Genomic DNA, 17096 nt, shown 5'->3' on the forward strand with positions numbered 1-17096 from the left:
CAAGCATTCTTCTCGGGGAATGACATGGTACATTTCCAGCATCTGGCTCAGCAAAGATGGGAAAGGTGATTCCCACCAATGTGTCAAGTTCAGACATTTCAGCACCATTGTCTTTTTGCAAGTGTGAGCTCTCTTTCAATCTCACACATATGAAAGCCTGGCAGGCTTATAAACTGCCTCTTCCTTCCTTGCCCTTCCTTCCCTGTCTCTTTTATAACCCGAACCCTTCTCTTCCATAAGAACGAAACTGCAGGATGGCGAAAGGAAATGATTTCATCTGGGTGGAGAAGAGAAAAGATAGAACTTTCATCCCAAATCCTGTGAATCAAACATGCCATACACAAGAAACAGCTGCCAAGCCACAGGCTGAGTCTCCTTAAGTGACAGGGCCCTGCTCTAGCAGCCTCCCCAAGGGACAGAGCAGCACAGGGTGGGGACAAGGAAGGATATAACCAAGAGTTGCATCTTGCTTACATGTCAGATTTGTCTTTATCCTGTCATCCTTTCTTTATTATTTTAGCAGGAACATTTCTCCCCAGAGATCTAGAGGGCTGCTCTGGCTATTACAACTTTAAAACATAACTCTCAAAAACTGTGGAAAGAGGTTAAAAAAAAAAAAAAAAGACAACTCATGTCTCATGTCTCTACCTTGAATTGCACACAATATCTCTTCCTTAGATCCCTACATTATGGGCTGACTTTTAAAACTTATCCAGAAATATATTCAGAAAGTAAAATACTTTTAAAAACTTGAATTTAAGAGCCTATTCCAAACCAGAAAAGCGCAGATAATCCCCAAGGGGGAAATATCGCAAGGCGTGTGCTAATTAAACATGTCACTCTTTATCTCTGGCATGCTTCAAAGAGGAGGATATGGAGAATGCATTGAAATGGACTGGGTTTTAGGGTCACAATCACACCCAGAATGGTTGTTGGTGGGCTTCCAAAGTGCAGGAGAGAAAATGGAGTCCACTTCTGGGCTCATCAAGCCAGCCTTCTGAGGAGCCCAGCTGTGGGAATAGTTACGAAATTTACTACTTTAAATACCAGTCGTGTTTGTGTGTGCCTGTTAATCTTTTTTGGATGGAACTCTTTGAATATGTACATATATCTGTCTTCATAAAAGACAGAATTATTTTAATTTTTGATGACCTAGGTCTTTATTGAAAAGTTCACCATCTAACCCACTTCTTTCCCCATGTTAACTCATTTCCCTTCTAACTTTTTCTCAGAAATGAAGGTCCTTGTCAGCTCTTTTGAATGGCTCAGTTGGTTAAGTGTCTGCCTTTGCCTCAGGTCATGACCCCTGGGTCCTGGGGGGACCCGGCTTCTCCCTCTCCCAATGTTACTCCCCCTGCTCATGCTCTCTCTTTTACTCTCTCTCTGTGTGTCAAAAAATCTTAAAAAAAAAAAGAAGAAGAAGAAGAAGAATGAAGGCCTTATTAAACTGATCCATCCAATCATAGACATTGGCTGGACTGCCATTACTAACAGGCAGAGTCATTGTGTATTAACAGGCTCTCCATCACACCACCTCTTATGGCCCTTATAAGGACCCAACCAATTGTATTTGCTCTCAGATATCTTTTGTCCATGCATCTATTAAGAGGGTGTATGTAAAATCTACTGGCTGGGTGCTACATATTCTACCCTACTAGATTTTATCATTAAACCTTCACAGTAAGCCATGGGGTATATACTATTATTATTTTCCTTTTATATATGGGAAAATTGAGTCTTGCAGAAAGTCAGTAGCATGCACAAGGTAAGCAGAGGGCCAGCATGTAAAAGAATGCACTCTGCCTCTAGCCCTTGCTCTTGACTTCTGAATTATACAGCATTTCATCTCAGCCCTGACTGTCAGACACTCCATAAGAGCACTGATTATCCTGCCAAGGATCTGATGCCCAGCACTCTCAAAGTGAAGGGTCCTTCTATAGGCCACAGACAGCTGTATTCTGAGCAGAAGCAGGAAGAAGGCCACTATCACCCACTCAGTTTTGTACCTTGCCATGGATGCCAAAGCAGTCATACTCAGGTATTTATTTTTGATGTTGCTGTTGTTACTTTTAATTTCCTCATGAAAATCATCTTCAGTTCTGCAATCACCATTCTTCCCAAGGTCAAGATGCACGTCTGTGAAGCGAAGGAAGGGACCCGTGTCTGAGAAAGGCTCCATGCCCTTCCCTTGCCTTTGTCTCCATCAAGGCCCTCTTGCAAATCCACCTTCATGGAAGCAAGGAGCATGCAGGGGTGGTGGTAGCTAAAAAAAGAGATCTCTTCCAGATCGAATCCTGGAGACCTCACCTGCTAATGTAGAGACCTCACCTGCTAATGTACCAGTTTCATCTTGGACCTTCCACTGGCCCTCAATTACAAAGAATTAGATGCATAGTAGTCCAGTTTCATGACATACTTTCGTAATTGATAAGTGCATGTCCTAATTTTATTTACTGAATTAGCGATTTAATTGAATATTTGAAATAATTTAATGAGCTCCTATGAAACTACCCCCTCAAAAAAGTTAGATCTTTGGAAATATCTGCATATATCCATATGGTTCCTCCTCATCCCCTTAGCCATCCCCCTTAAAGTAGCATCATCTGGAATCCAGTGTTGATCATTCCTTTGCTTTCCTTTTTAAGCAGTTTTATTGTGTCTATACACATTCAAATTTTACATTTTAATTTTACTTGTTATTAACTTTAGAAATAGAGTATCATACTATAGGTAATCTTTTGGGACTTAATGTTTTTAACTTAACATCATATTGTTAAGATCAAGCCATTCATTTATATCATAGTCTTCATTTGTATAAATAGACCACAGTTCATCCTCCTAGTCTCCCATTGACAGGCATCTGGACTGCTTTCTGTTTTCTTTGTTGTTAACAGCACCACTAAGAACATTCTGAAGTACATGGCCTTTGACATATGTGTGGGGGATTTCTCCCATGAAGGCTTGTAAGAGAAGAATCATTGGGAAAAAAAAATTCTGTAGCTATGTATGGTGATGGATGCTAACTGGACTTACTGTGGTGATCATTTCACAACATATATAAATATCAAATCATTATGCTCTACACCTGAAACTAATATAGGGTTATGCCAATTATATCTCAATAAAACTTGCTGCTGACACACATACACAGGAAAGAAAAAAATAAATATTTATTTTCCATAATTCCACATATTTTGATCTTGCTAGATTCTGGAAATATCCTTTAATGTGAAAAAAATTAAACAATGTGATAAAAGCAGTGAATATAGGTTCTGGGACATAATTTCAGAGCTATACATAGGCTAGAGTAGATATAACCAAAGTCAGTTTCAGGACCTAAAGGAAAGAGTAATGTATTTGTTCATCTGAATCAATTAGCATATTATAAAGGCTGAGTTTATCAGTTTATTTGAATAATCTTGGAGCATTGTGGTGCTATCATTTGGTGATGCATAGAAATAATAACTTTTAGTGGAAATTAATAGATACCACTTAAAAGACAGTGCTTTCATAACCCAAGCAGGATGAGCTGAGAAACAGAGTAAGATGTCTGATGATCACTTAAAAGAATGTTGAGCCAGGGTGCCTGGGAGGCTCAGTCAGTTAAGGACTGATTCTTGGTTTCATTCAGCTCAGTTCATGATCTCAGTGCCTGAGATGGAGCCCCACTTAGGGCTCCACGCTCAGTGGGGGTCTTTCTGTCTCCCTTACTTCTGCTCCTCCTTCCTGCTCACATGAGTTCTCTCTCTCTCCCTCTTTCTCTAAATTAATCAAATAAACAAAATATTTTTAAAAAAAATATTTTATTTACTTGTTGAAGAGAGAAAGAGAGTGCTTGCACAAGCAGGGGGAGCAGCAAGCAGAGGGAGAAGCAGACTCCCTGCTGAGCAAGGACCATGATGCCAGACTCTATCCCAGGACCCTGAGATCATGACCTGAGCCAAACAAAGGCAGATGCTCAACCAACTGAGCCACCCAGGCATCTCACAAATAATAAAATGTTAAAAAAAAGAAAATAATTTTGAGCAAAGGTAATACTAAGTATGGAATTGTTTTTACCCATTTATTTTTAAAAATGCCTGTGCTTCTGTGATTTGGAACCTGATTATGGAATCTGCCAGCAGTAAACCACACAAATGTTTAGTTTCAGGAATCAGGGACAATGTCAGACAAGAAGCCCACCACCCATTCTGTATGGATCTCACCAAACTTGGCCTTCTCATACTGCTCGCTTCTGAATGAATTCAGTGAAATGACACATCAAAATATGTTTAGTAGAGAATGACATTTTTTCCATACATGCCTTTAGCAAAATATATTCCTTTACTTCCAGAGAGACCTCAAGAGGTTTCTTCTGGAAAGAAGTGTTGGCACATAGGGGTGGCTCAGTCAGTTAAAAGTCTGCCTTCGGCTTAGATCATAATCCTGGAGTTCATGGATCAAACCCTTCCTTGGCATGAGACTCCCTGCTCAGTGGGGAGTCTGCTACTGCCTCCCTTCCCCTCCCCCTGCTCCTACTCTTTAGCTCACTTTCTCTCTCTCTTTAGCAAATAAATAAATAAAATCTTCAGAAAAGAAACAGGGAAATGCTCTTTGGTCTCAGAAGCGGAGAATTGCATAGGAGCTGGAATTCACAATGTAAGATTCTGAAGAGTATTGTTTTTTTTAACCTTTGTTTAATTCTGTACATTTTGGTTTGTGAAATCCTGCTTTAGTAGATTCTACCGATTTGACAATGGATGGGAAAGGAGATTCAAGAAAAAAAAGTATGCCATTAATTGAGCCTCAGTGACTGGTAGAATGGCAATTCTTAAAAGAAAGAAAACACGCAGAAAGTTGTGGGTTGGGAGAGGTGATGAGTTCCATTCTGAGTTCTGAGTTTGATATCAAGATCCTTTTGGGGTATCACTCTCCGTCAGTTGGAAATTCAGGACTAGAGCTTACCAGAATGGTCCTTACCACAGATCAAGATTTCACAGGCATATAAAGAAGCAACAATTAAAGCCAGGGCAGTAGATTAGGTTGGGAAGGAAATGATGAGGAAAGAAGAAAAATGTGAAAGAGAGAACATGTCCCTGTATTTAAGGAGTCATCAGATAGCGGAGATAAGAACCAGAGATGCACATTCCTCTTGAAGCCGGAAGAGGAGAGAGTCTCAACAAGGAAGAAATGTTACCCATGTTGTAAAGCTGAATTCCTGAAATAAGGGCATCAAATATATTGATTTGAGGTGACAAGAACATTCCAGAGGACATTGCTGGCATTGTGGTAAGGATGTAAATCTTAATGGAAAGTGTTAAGAATTGAGGGCATGCAGAAAGTGATAGCCAGGAGCACTGACTTAGTATGTCAGCAACAAAAGAGATGAGAAAGCTAGCTTGGTAAACTTAAGAAATGGCAGAAGAGAGGGTATCCTCACATCTCTAGGATGTAGGATGGCCTAAGTTTGTTGTAGGCAAAGGAAGTGATTACAAGTAAAAGGGAGGCAGCTGATAAATTTTCCAAAGAGTGGGGTAGAATCTCTGGTTGCTATTGCTAGAAGATAAACTGATACAGCCTTTTTAGAGAGCAATGTGACAATGTATCAAAATTTTAAAATCTTTATACCATTTGGCAGCAATTCCATACTACAATTCTGTCCACAGAAAAGCTAATGCAAGTGTACAAGGATATTCTTTATAATATTAGTTGTAATAGCAAAACATTGGAGAACTTAAATGTTTTCTGATGAAGGAATGTTTAAATAAATCGTGATAGACCTCTTCTACAAACAATACAGCTATTAGAAATAACGAACAAAATATTTATAAGCTGAAATGAAATGAAGCTCAAAACATCTTTCCAATGAACTGTTAAGTTTTACTGGGCCAAGAACCATGTCTCTTTTCTCACCCTGTATACCTATGTCCTAGAACAGAGCTTGACCCACAGTAGGTGCTCAGTATCTCAATAAATACTTGTTGAACGGAATGTTAAGTTTTGTTTGTTTGTTTAAGTAGGCTCCATGCCCAGCATGCGCCCTGAACTCACCAGATCAAGACTTGAGCTGAAATCAAGGGTCAGATGCTTAACTGACTAAGGCACTCAAACCCCCTTGATTGTTGAGTTTTTAAAACATATTGCAGAATAACATGCACATTGACTATGAAAAGATTCACATTTATTTTATATATACATATATGTGTTTACATTTGTATATGCATAGAAAAAAATTCTGAAAGAATATTCAGAAAATTAAAGTAGTTATCTTTGGATGGGAAGAAGAGGAAGAGACATAAGTACACTTTTATTTTAATTAACTCTATCTTCTTAAACGTTTACTATCATGAATTTGTTTTATAATTTCCATATGTCAATAAAAGATACAAAATCACTAGAGAAAAATGAAGAAGAGTGCAGTAGGGTGGGTTAATCTTGGTGTAAGGGTCAAGCCCCATCATCCTGAAAGACAGTAGTGGATGATGGTGAAGTTATAGAAAGGGGGGGAAACTAGGGAACCCAGCCATGCATCTCAGTAAAGTAGAAGTCAGTGTCATCCAGGAGAGGGAAGGTAGTGGTGACAGACTGGCATCTGAGGGAGGTTGAGAAGTTTCAAACATGAACTCAGTATTAGCACTGGGGAAACCTTGAAGACCATTCAATACGACCACCCACTTTACACTTTACACAAAGCCTTGCCAAAGAATACATGGTTTGGTGCCAGTTCAATACAATGGCTTCTAAAAATACGCAAAAAGCCTTCAAAGTATATGAATAAATGGGTTGTGAGGCATTTGTGAGGACCCTGATAGGGTGAAGAGAAGCCTTCACTGTACTATGGCATTCTGTGTTGATGATAGGCAGCCTGTGAGCTGAGCAGAGACGAGAAGGGGGTGGAGTATGAGAGTGTGGAAGGTAGAGATGAATCCCAGGAGACTGATTATTATATCAATGACTGAGGGACAGACCTTTAGAACTGATTGATTCAAATGAGCAATAGTCTACTGGATTGCTCCACTTTCGTCCAAGGAATCTTAGCTATGCTGGTGTCCAATTAGGTAGGTTGGGTAAAGGTGTTGCCCCAATTGTAAAGGCAGCACCCACTGAGTTAATAAAGCAGGAAGTCTCATCACTGATTCAAAATGTCTGGCAATTCCCAGAATTCTTGGGGTGAATCCTTACCTACTACTTTGAGCAGGTTTAGGTTAGCTAGAAGCTCAGGCTTTTGTTAAGGCATTGGCTGGTTAAGGCTCAGCATCCTGGCAGTTATTCCTGGAATAGAGGGTCAGCCATTTAGCCAGCCTGCTGGACACTGTATCGATACTGTACCTTCTTCCTAGACCCAATTGACTCCTGCCAAATTGCTTGCTATACTACCATGATGTCCAACCATGATACGATAAAGGAATTGCCAGATTGGAGGGTAGACCACAGCATGTGGTACTGTCTACCATTCCAAGGAGGGGTCAGGGGCAACCATGTAAGTTATTAAGAGGGGTGGGTTTAAAGAGAAAGAAAGGCACAATGCTCTTCTGATCTCTCCATGATTGCTTTGTGTTTTAATGTTCCCGGATTTTTGCTTTTTGTTTATTTCTAAACTTATTTCTTTTTATGATTTATCTTTATATCTATGTCATGCATAGACCAGAAGGATTGAGTTTGCCTGTGTCCTATCTTGGCCATATGTACTACTGAAAGTTATGTAATGGTCTCAAATCCCCTGCTGATTTATTGGACTAAATAAGAACATTTTCCATGAAAGACTGAGTTCTATTTAGTCTAAGTAGTAGATTGCATAAAATCTGTGAGTAAATAAGGAATCTACACACTAAATTACATCATACCAATTCCCCATGTTCTTCATCATCCAACACACAAGCAGATGCTCCTTGTTCTTCTATACAGTTCAGTCCAGCCTGTGTCTACACTTGACCTGGGGCTTATGAATTTCATAAACATTTTGTTCACAGCTTACCCTTTCACTTTTTACTAATTGTGATCATACATTTAACATATTCATGCAGGGCAAGGATGAAATGATTCACAGCTAAGAAAAAACATGGACTAAAGGAAAGGAATGGAATTCGACTTCATTATAACTCAATAAATGTTTTTTGAATGGCCCTGCAGGTGACCTAATGGCTGAGAGCATCCACCCTATTCTTCCAGTATAGTCACAATTTCCTGTTGCAGTATCCTGTGTAGTTTGCCTGGTCTTTTTCCACCTCTAGCACTACTGATTTGATAGCCTATTGTTCTAGGAAGTACATACCATAGGGCCAGTGAAGAACTGTATAACAGAGGGGTGACTTGAGGACAGAAGGCATATTTCTAAATTCTTTTCCTTTTGTGGTCTCCAGCAGCATTATTTCTTTTCTGGCCTGTAATTCTGAGTCTGGCAGAGTTTAAAATAATAACTCATATTTCTCTCCCCTTTGTTACATTTGATTTGTTACATTAACTGTCCACAGGCTTTCCTGAGGCACCTAAAATATGGCTTCAGGCACAAATCACCAGACTCTGCATTTAATTATTTCAGCAGAGAAGGCCATAGAGTAGTCCTATTAGTGTTACTTTCTAAGCCATTGATCTGCAACTGGCCATGACCAGAACAGTCAATGTCTGGGGATAGGTGCCTTCCTAGAACATAAGAGCCTTGAGGCTGAGTGGGACCTCAGGTGCATCTTGTCTCACTTTTCATTTTACAGAGGAAAGGAGTGAAGGCAAGGGAGCTTAGAAGACTAGCTTGAGGCTGAGACTAGTGAGTGCATCCCTGGAATGGAAATACCAGGTCTCCAGCCCACAGTATAGAGCCCTTTCTCTTCCCTGTGCTTTCTCCTAGGCCCTCCAGGGAGCTGCTGGCCATCATTCCTCATGAAACCAATTTAAAAACCACTGTGGACTGTTCCCAAAGGCCATCCAGTTGAAATAAGCACAGAAATGTTATGGGCCCATCTCCAGTAGCTAGCTGGAAGAAATAGCTTTTTCAAGGTCTTTAGTACATAATCATATTCACCCAGAAGAAAAATACAAGCATGACCTATGGCAAACCCAATCCTTAAGTTTTGCTCAGGTAAACCATTTAATAAAAGAAAGAGAGAGAATAAGCCTTAACTTGAATTCAGTCATTTAATGATTAAATGTATCTCCTTCTAAATATGGGCTCTTTCTCTCCTCTTACCTCATAATCAATTATTTTGTCCTTGGTATTTTCATTTTTAAATAAATGTTAATTTAAGAATGATAACAAGGGAATTGTTTTTCAAAATAGAAGGGACAGCAATCTTGAACCCTTCTCTTTTTGTATACTTGCTGCTCAGCTATGACTTATTTTGAGCTGTTCAAGTCACAAATGTCAAAGACTGATGACTTTGGGAGTCAAAGGGGATGGGAAGAAATCATGCCAGGCTGAGATGCTTGAAGATCAGCCTTTGGGTATGGTCTGCTCTCACTGATGTTTCCATCTCTCCCAGCTTCAAGTTGGATGATGGTGCTTACCCCACGGAGTTGTTGGGTGAATTTCTTTGGACAGCATAGGTGACAGCATTCTGCATGCTCTAAAAGATGGAAAACAAAAACCAATGTAAAAATGCCATAATTCTGAAAACATTTAGTAAATATAGAGTCTGAATTTGAATGCCTGAGAATACCAGACAGGAAATTGGCCCCTAAATTACGGTCTAGTTCCTTAGAAAAGCCTGTTCATTTCTAGTTAATTATTCCTAGAGAATAAGTTTGAGTCCACAAATGAAAATTCAAGTAGAGAACTGAATGAATTAAGGACATGATTCATACTGAAATCACTTTAGACTAAAAGGATGAAGTAATTAAGGATGGCATAGTTGGAGCCATGAATTTTCTGGATGGGCTAAGGATTAAGATGGGACATGTAATGAAGGGCTAGATGCTGTGTTAGTTGATAATGAGACCAGAACCATGTATTAGCCTAAGTAGCAGCCTCTATGAGAAAGGTTAGTAAATATTAAATACTATGTTGATAATAAAGCATCTGCAATCAAGTTATTGTTTCCAGATATTAAAACTACTGAAAGAAAAGTGAAAAATACTTATTGAATTATGTTATAGATAACAAAGAATTCTATTAACTTTATAATTATCAGCCTTTTTTTCTAGTTTTCTCTAGAACACATTAGTCATATAACAAAAGTAATAATACTAGTGTTATTAGTAATAATAATTGCAGCTAAAGTGTATTGAGTGGTCACTATGTTTCAAGCATTATTTCGGGAAATTTATGTGCATTATCTTACTTTACCCTCACAAAAACCCTATGAGACAGATACACTTCCCACTTTATAGATGTGGCAGGAAAATCAAGGGATACAAACTGACAATCTAAGTCTGTAGACTGGCTTTTTAAAAACTACATCTTATTTCTCTTTTAATGAAGACCTACAGATTAACAAACTTATGGAAAAACAATTTATTTCATATATAAATTTTGCTTTTATGATGACTTCCTCCAGAAGACTAACATGACTGCTTTGCAAACCAGCATCTTCTATTTCTACCTGATACACTCATCACAGACTCTTTCAAAAATCACGTTTCTCAAATTCCTACTATTCTTGTATCAGAATCTCTTTGGTTGTCAGTAAAGAAAAAACTAACTCAAATTGACAATAAAAGGTATATCTTGGCCCATGAAAATGAAAGTTCGGAGGTCAATTTGATTTCACGGCTAAACATCTTTCAGGACCCATTTTATCCCACTTCTACTCTGTCTTCTGTGGGGTCATTTTCTCTTAAAAACAGTTTCCCTTGGGATTGCTAATGACTCCAGGAGAAACAAAGTCTCTTTTTTACATACAAAAGAGAAAAGCTGCCCACCTCTAGAAGCTCTCTCCAAAAAAACCTGAGAAACCTTTTTCCAGACAACTCCAGCAAACCTCTCCTTCCATCTGATTGACCTGTTGGTCATATGACCATCTCTGATTCTATAATTATGTTCTACTATAGGATGGGATTCCAGTGATTCATTTAGATCTGAAACAAATGCCCCATACCCAGAAAATGAGACACTAGCACAGGTCCTGTGTATAGGAGTTATGAATTCTCCATGGAAAATAAGAGTTGTTACTGAAGCTCTTTTAATGTCTGCTAGAGTTCCCATCATCATCTCTAGGGTCTGAATAATGTCAGGGTAAGAACTAGTCTAGAAATCCCAATAGAGAAATTTGGCTGTATTTAAAGGCGATAACCTATGTTTATGGATTATTTTATTAGTAAGAAACTGCATGGACTATGATCCCAAATATCATAATTGTTTGTTTTTACATAGGTATGTATTATTTATTATAGACATACACACACACACACACACACACACACACACACACATACATATATATATTTCTCTTTAATCGTTAAAAAGGAAAAAAGTCTTTGGGAATTGATTTAATAAGAAATATTATCTTTTTCTAATGTTTATTTTTTCTGATAATCTCTACACCCAATGTGGGGCTTGAACTCATGACCTGGAGATCAAAAGTCCCATACTCTCCCCACTGAACCATCCAGAAATATTATCTTTTCATTAAATAAAAAAAATAAGTTAAGCACTTAGCTTTAGATAAATGTAATTAAAATCAGCATGGGCCTTTTGAGAAAATAAATGAGGGAGGACAAATGAAGAAGAAGAAGAAAAGAAAGCAAGACTAAGAGAGAAAGAAAGGGGAAAACCATTAATGGGTTATTTGGAAGTAATCAAAATAGTCAAAGTAGACCCAGGGCAGGTAATTAATGAACTTTACTAATGGATGTGGTATGTGATGGATAGAAGCTATCTCATAGGAATTACTATCAGGCAACACCTTCCACTGACAGAACAGCCAACATATTGTGTCCTGGTGTGTGCTGACTTGGAAACAGTGTAAAACACTGCATTCTTTCCCTCCAATAGGAGAAGCTGACTCCATTCAAGCTAAAATTCATCTCAGCTTCAAAGATATATTGGTTTTACAAGTTGAGATGTCTGGATTGCCCCAGGAATGAGGGGTTGTGTTTAGGGGACACAGTGACAGATCATAAGATTTATTCTGTTTGTCCCCTGAGGCCTACATTGTTATTGCAACAACCTCCCATTTGTCCTCTGAGCTCCTGTCTTTCCACTCCAGAGCACCTTCCTCCTGGTTATCTGATTAACCCTTCTTAACTCCCGTGATCATCTCTTTCTCTTCTAGTCGTAAACCAGTGATCATATCCATATCTATCTTTTCCATATTATCTCTTATTATCCACCCAAACAAACTTTGCACAATGCTCAGGTAATCTGCCCTTGCTCTTACCTGAATATGCATGTGATTTCCCATTCTATTCCTGTGTCTCTGCTGTTCCATTTGCCTGAAATTCCCTTCTCCATGCCCTTCCCCCACCCATCTTCCAATAGCTAATTCCTCTGCCTGTGTGGAGATCCAGTTCCAATCTAGAGTGCTTTCTCTTCTCATTGAGCTCAAAGTATCCCTCCCTGCTTTAACCCCCAAGAGCAATGGATTTGTGCCCATCTGGAACACCTACTGACTTGAATTATAGTACCTAACTGCTATAAATCTCCCTTATTAGAGTATAAGATAAAGTTATTACATAGCATTATCCATAGTGCCTTGCACTAAGTAGATCCCTGTGAAAAGGCAGTGTGTGTTTTATGTGTTATGAGTTATGAATATGTAATGTTTTCAAAACAAGTATTTAAGTAAAGGAATAGAGTGTAAGAATGAGATCTAAAAAGCATCTCAAAAAAATCTTCCCACACTAAGCTTTTCATCATTTCCATTCCTCTAACTGGCTCTTCCTTTCCATCTAGTAGTGACAAATCAATCATTCAAGTCTGCTCAGGCCAAAAAGATGAATTCCTTTCTTATTTTCATTCCCAATATCCAGAAAGTCTTCATTTCAAATCTTCACATTCAAAATAGATCCAGAATTTGATGACCTCTCAGCTCTAATGTTAATGTTGTGGACCAAGTCCCTATTGTCTCTCACCTGAATTGCTGCCATAGCTTCTAAGCGGTCTCCCTGGCTCCTCTCTCATCTCTTTCCCTCTAACCCTGTTTCCAAGTGAAAGACAAAATAAGTCCAGTCATGTTACTTCCATGCACAGAACCCTCTAATATTTCCCATCTCCCTCAGGGCCAAATTTTTTTATAATTATCTTGATGTTCCTACATAATCCATCCCCCACAGCCCTTTACCTTTGAGACTATTTCCAACTACTCTGCCTTGATCATTTTATTCTTGCTTCTTCCTCAAGAAGGCAAGCAAGATTTCCATCCTCTGCAACCTTTTTCCCCACAGCACTTTCCAGTTGACACACTGTCTTCCATGTATACATATTCCTCTTGCTTGATTGTTTATTCTCTCTCTCTCTCCTATGCTTGCCTCAATTAGAATGTAAACTTCATGAAGGTAGAAATTTTTGTCTGATTTCTACTCTGCCCTCTCCTCAGGGCTGAGAAAAGTGCCAATTACCAAGTAGACATTGCAAAATATTTGTTGAGTGAATGGATGATAAATAAATCCCTAAATATTCAGGAGCTATGTACCGACCATCTAACAGATATGGTGGACAATGACTTGAGACTCTTTCTCCTAAAGGTCTGAATCTGTACATTTAAACTTTTAGAGCCAGATCAATTTCTCACTTGTTAGAGAAGCAGTAATTGTACTTTAATTCCAAACTGTAAAGCACAGTGCAAATTTGAGATGTTTATTATGGTTATACTCAGTTCTGACATTTTTTTCTAAAACCAGTTGATTTCCCAAGGTGAACACATCCAGCATGCATTTTCTAGAAGATAACAAAAGGGATACAGAGCTAGATTGCAGAGAGCTTTTGAGTTAGACTCTTAAAGACCCATTTCTGCCTCATACAAAGTAGGTTAGAACACATTTTAACTCCCCGTCCTGCTTATATACCCACCATGGTGACAGCAATCCTTCTCTTAAGGAAACTTCTCTTCCTTTTATGATGTTTGGGTTGGAATGGGTGCAAGGATATAAGAATCCAGTGTCTTGGGTCTCTTCTATTGAATGTAGCCCAATTCTCCTTAATTGTATCATTCCATTATCCAGTCCCAGGAGCTCCTATTTTATATTGATCTCATCACTGATATAATGGATGCTGACACCCCTGTTCTCAGTTGATTACTTTACCACCAAATAATGATCACTTCTTCTTATCCTGATAAAGTAATTACCCTTGTGGACCTAAGCGATGGCCACAGTCAAGGTGGTCGATAATCCTTGTTAGGACCATTCTCTCTCCATCTGCTGGTTTCCCCTGTTTCTCCATCAGGCTACACCACTAGGATCAGGATGTTCTCATCTCTATTATCATTCCCCAGTGCAATCCAGGCCCTCCTCTTCACTGTAGGATCCCTGTCCTAAGGGCTTACAGAGCCAGTGTGAGAAGAAAGGGTTTCCCAGCCTCCTATTGGTCTCCTAATGAGGCCCTCTAGTCAAGGTCCCATCTGTCCCTGAGAATCCTCCCCACATGCAAATCTAAACATCATGAGTTTCTCAGAGTAACATACTGAGGTTACAGTGACCTCAGTAGAGGAAAAGCTTAAAAATACTATGCACATTGTGATTCTTTTTTGTTTTTGTTCTTTTTTTTCCCTAAGATTTATTTATTTATTGCAGAGAGAGAGAGAGACAGTGCATAAATGAGGGGAGGGGTAAAGGGAGAGGGAGAGAAAGAATGCCCTGCTGAGCATGAGCCCAATGCAAGGCTAGATTTCACCACCCTAAGATCATGACCTGAGCCAAAATCAAGAGTCAGAAGCTCAACTGACTGAGACATCGAGGTGCCCCATTTTAATTTGTTTTTTTATGAAAAAGTAGGATATATAAAATGGATATATAAAATATATTTCATGCACATACAAAATATATATCAAATAGAATGCATAAAATATTTAAAAACATAGAACAGCTGCAAAAAAAAAAAATTGATATGGATGCAATAGAAGTCTGAAGGTATTTACTCCCAAACATTTCCAGTGTCTTAAATCTTTACCCTAGAAAGGTATGATTCATGGTGACCACTATTTCCTCTTTTTTTTTGCTATCTGTAATTTTCAATTTAACTACAATTACAATTGCTACATTTAAAATTTTTCAAATGCAGCCATGATTATGTCATTCTTGGGATTCAATTTCTTCACTTATAATTTAAAAGGTGATGACAGTTTTGTGCTGAGGTTGATCAGAGAAGCAAGGGCGAGCTATCACCTGCCATGGGGTCTCTGACAGTCAAGTGGCAGGAAGGAAAGGTGGAGCGTGGTGTCTCTTTTCTGCTGACACCCCCTCCTCTCAGGCTACGCTTCACCTCTGTGGATGACTCTGGAAGGAGTCCAGCCATGTGAGGAGGAGCGAAAGCAAGAGAGCCAGGTGAGCATGGAGACTTCTAAATGTTGTTCTTCCCCCCATGGGCCATTGTACTTATGCATAACAATATTGTTATTGTACATTTCAAAACCAGTGAAGAGGGTCTACCTCCTGTTAAGTTCTCACCACAATGGAATGTAAACATTTTGTTAACTTAAAAGAAGTTGTTCTTCCTCCCATGGGTTTCCTCAGGCTTTTGTTCAGGACCTCCATGGGACTGTGACAAGCTCTTCAGTGTCCAGAATGGCAGGAGCCCCGTGTAGCCTGGGGCTTGGACAGAGGAGAAGCTGAGAGACCAGAGCAGGCAGGGAAGCTTTCATCTCCCTCAGGCTGTCCCAGGCCCTGAAGGCAAAGACTATGTGCCCTAAACAGGCACTCAAGGAGCCTTCAAAGTCCCATGACTCTCTCACCCGTCCTGTGGCTGCAAGTCTCTGATGTGATTGCTCCTCTACAAATGGCATCTTTCCTTCCTCTCATCACGGAGGACTCAGCAAGGTTGCCCCCTTCTTCCAGTCAGTAGAGTCCCCAGAAAAGCCTTGCTCTAGTTAGTTTATTAGCAGCTCATCTGGACTTTGCCTTTGAATTCCTGTTAACCACTTTGCATTCCTTCTAGGGTTAACTTACAGTACACCTCAGTGGACTCTTAATTCCTTCAGAGTTAGGATATATATATATTTTTTTAATCATCCTTCCTTCAGCATGTAACCTGCCGCTCTGAAGTGTTCAACAAATGCAGAGTATATAAGTGAATACAGGAATTCATGAGTAACTAAATAAAGGATGGATGGATGGATGGATGGATGGATAGATGGATGGGTGGAAAGAATGTAGAAAACACATGCTAAAAGCCAAATGAGGCTGTGATAAGTGTCATAGTCCAGAGAGGAAGCATAGCTAGCACAGGCTGTCCACATCTTAAACAAAAGTCTGACAAAACAAATGGGAGGAGGAATGGCTTTTAGAAGACCCCACACGCTCCTGGCTTTCTTGTTCTCGCTCCTCCTCATATGGCTGGACTCCCACCAGGGTCATCCACAGAGGAGAAGCACAGCCTGAGAGGAGGGGGTGTCAGCAGAAAAGAGACACCACGCTCCACCTTTCCTTCCTGCCACTTGACTGTCAGAGACCCCATGGCAGGTGATAGCTCGCCCTTGCTTCTCTGACCAACCTCATCACAAAATTGTCACTAGTACACAGTCCCACAACAATCCTGTCTAATTATGTCCAAGATTAGCGCCTAAAAATCCGAAATAGCATCTGACGTGACTTTCTATTTACAGAAGGGCATATGGGATGCATTAACAACACCCTTGCTGGATCCTCAGATGCTGTGGACAGGCCCAACAAGTGCTGAAAGGAGGGGGCAGCCCTGATACTCATCTGCTGATAAGCGCACCCACTGGGGGACTCAGAAGGGAATTCCAGAACATTCTTTTGATAAAGCCTCCAAGCCACCAGATCTGCTGCTGCCAGCACTAAAAATAGTTGGGTGTAGTTGAGAAAGCATTGGTCTGGAAGTGGGAAGGTGTGGGGCCCTCATCCTGCTCATGAACTAGCTTTATGTCCTTGCCATTAAACCTGTTCGCCTCCCAATGCGCTCTCTTCTGAGCATCAGGGAGCAGCACTCCTTTGATCATGGGGCAGGTGGGGATCCCAAGGGAGATAATGAACCTGAAAGTATTTGGCCAATGCCAACCCCAGTCTCAGGA

The 17096-nt window shown here is 39.7% G+C and overlaps 1 long non-coding RNA gene across 1 annotated transcript; it reads left to right on the plus strand.

Moving 5' to 3' along the window:
• Nucleotides 1–5094: 5094 nt before the first annotated feature.
• On the plus strand, nt 5095–9063 carry LOC309865116. Its single transcript, XR_014311964.1, has 3 exons — nt 5095–5268; nt 7320–7459; nt 8822–9063. It is a non-coding gene; the product is annotated as an uncharacterized lncRNA (long non-coding RNA).
• Nucleotides 9064–17096: the final 8033 nt, after the last annotated feature.

The sequence above is a fragment of the Mustela nivalis genome (genome assembly GCF_964662115.1).
Source record: "Mustela nivalis genome assembly, chromosome: 5".
NCBI classification, from domain to species: domain Eukaryota; kingdom Metazoa; phylum Chordata; class Mammalia; order Carnivora; family Mustelidae; genus Mustela; species Mustela nivalis.